This window comes from Humulus lupulus, chromosome 8, assembly GCF_963169125.1.
Source record: "Humulus lupulus chromosome 8, drHumLupu1.1, whole genome shotgun sequence".
Taxonomy (NCBI): Eukaryota; Viridiplantae; Streptophyta; class Magnoliopsida; order Rosales; family Cannabaceae; genus Humulus; species Humulus lupulus.
This window is the reverse complement of record NC_084800.1, coordinates 39,666,560-39,668,428: the sequence shown is the minus strand read 5'-3', so window position 1 is coordinate 39,668,428 and position 1,869 is coordinate 39,666,560. Positions and strand designations below refer to the sequence as shown.

Below are 1,869 nucleotides of genomic sequence, written 5' to 3'. Positions count from 1 at the left end.
CTTAATTTTGTTATGGTTGATGGCATGCTATGCCTCCCTACTCTTGTCTAAATTTTAGTCTTATTTAATTTTTGCCTTATTTTTCTTTGTCTTCTTTAATATTTTAGTGTAATATTGTGAAAAAATACTTAAAAAAAAGAAACCTAAATCTTGTCCTTTCACCATAAGCAATTCTTGCTTAAAGGAAATTTGAACAAAATTCCCATCCGCCTCTACTAATTAACCTCGGGGAGTTGTTAGTAGTGCGCGAGTAAGTGGAATCAAATAGGCCTGGGGACAAGTAAACCATAAGAATTATATTGTTATGAAATCTCTAAGAATTCTAAGTATGCTCTGTGGTTGCGGTTTTAACTGATCTTCCACATCAGAAAATTGTTTGTTTGAGATTATCCTTGTTGCCTTGTTTGTGAAAATTGTATGCATCATTGGGAACGTAACTCTAAAAAACGATTAGTAAAAAGACGTTTATCTTTGTTTGAAATTGAAAGTGTTAGTAAAAATTTGAGCATCATGGAACCTATTGCTAATCCTGTTGATGAAAATGTTGTGCTTGAAAAAACTTTGCTTGAATATTTTGCACCTATTTCATCTAATGCTCCTTCATGCATTGTTTTACCTACAACTTCTGCTACTCATTTTGAGCTTAAACCAGCAATCATTCAATTGTTGCCATCTTTTTATGGGTTAGATAGAGAGGATCCTTACATGCATGTCAACGATTTCTTAGAAATTTGCTCAACATTTAAATTTCAAAATTTTTCTGATGAGTCAGTCAAACTAAGATTGTTTCCTTTTTCATTAAAAGACAAATCAAAAGCTTGGTTAAATTCCCTTCCCACTGGGTCTATAACTACTTGGGATCAACTTTATAATAAATTCTTGTTGAAATTTTTTCCAATGTCTAAAACTGATAGTCTAAGGAGAGAAATCTCCGAGTTTTTTCAAAAAGATAATGAAGAGTTTTATGAATGTTGGGAAAGATTTAAAGATTTATTATTAAAATGTCCTCATCATGGTTTTGAAAAATGGAGATTTGTAAAATATTTTTATGATGGTTTGACTCCCTCTAATCGTCAAATGATTCAATCTATGCATACTGGAAAATTTTTAAAATTTCAAGGACAAGAGGCGTGGGACGCCCTTGAAGATTTATCTGTCAATTCACAACAATGGAATTATTTTGATCCTAGGTCTAGGTCAACTAATTCACCAAAAAGAGGAGGAAGGTATGAAGTAAAAGAAGAATTAGACTTAAGAACATCCTTAGACAAATTAGCGAGAAAAGTAGAAGCTTTAGCCATAAGCCAAACTATAAACTCTCCAATTCAACCTAGAAAAGATGTTTGTTCTATATGTTCTAGTCCTTGCCATAATGCCCAATCATGCCCTTCCTACCAAGAAGCCTTTTCTGAGGAGGCCAATGCACTTCATACTTATGGGAAACCAAATGATAGCCCATTTTCATCCACCTACAATCCAAATTGGAGAAACCATCCGAACTTTTCATGGAGACAAAACCAACCCCAAATGAATCAAGGGCACCAATACAACACACAAAACCAAGCTCATGCCCCACAAAATCAACCATATCCGCAACAAAGAAAACCTTCCTTAGAAGATACCTTACAACAATTTATGCAATCCACCCAACAAATCCTACAAAATCAATCTCAATCTATTACCAAACTCGAGACACAAGTAGGACAACTCGCCACTGCTTTAGCTGATAGAGAGAAAGGAACATTCCCTAGTCAACCTATCCCTAATCCAAAAGGTCAATATGAGATAGGAAAGTCTAGTCATAATGGAGAAGTCAAATCAATTTCAACTCTTAGGTCTGGAAAGAAAATTGTCAAACCCGATTACATA

At 34.2% G+C, this 1,869-nt stretch overlaps 1 non-coding gene across 1 annotated transcript; it reads right to left on the bottom strand.

The window, feature by feature from the left end:
- Nucleotides 1-912: 912 nt before the first annotated feature.
- On the bottom strand, nucleotides 913-1,019 carry LOC133798832 (small nucleolar RNA R71). Its single transcript, XR_009876050.1, has one exon. It is a non-coding gene; the product is annotated as a small nucleolar RNA R71 (small nucleolar RNA).
- Nucleotides 1,020-1,869: the final 850 nt, after the last annotated feature.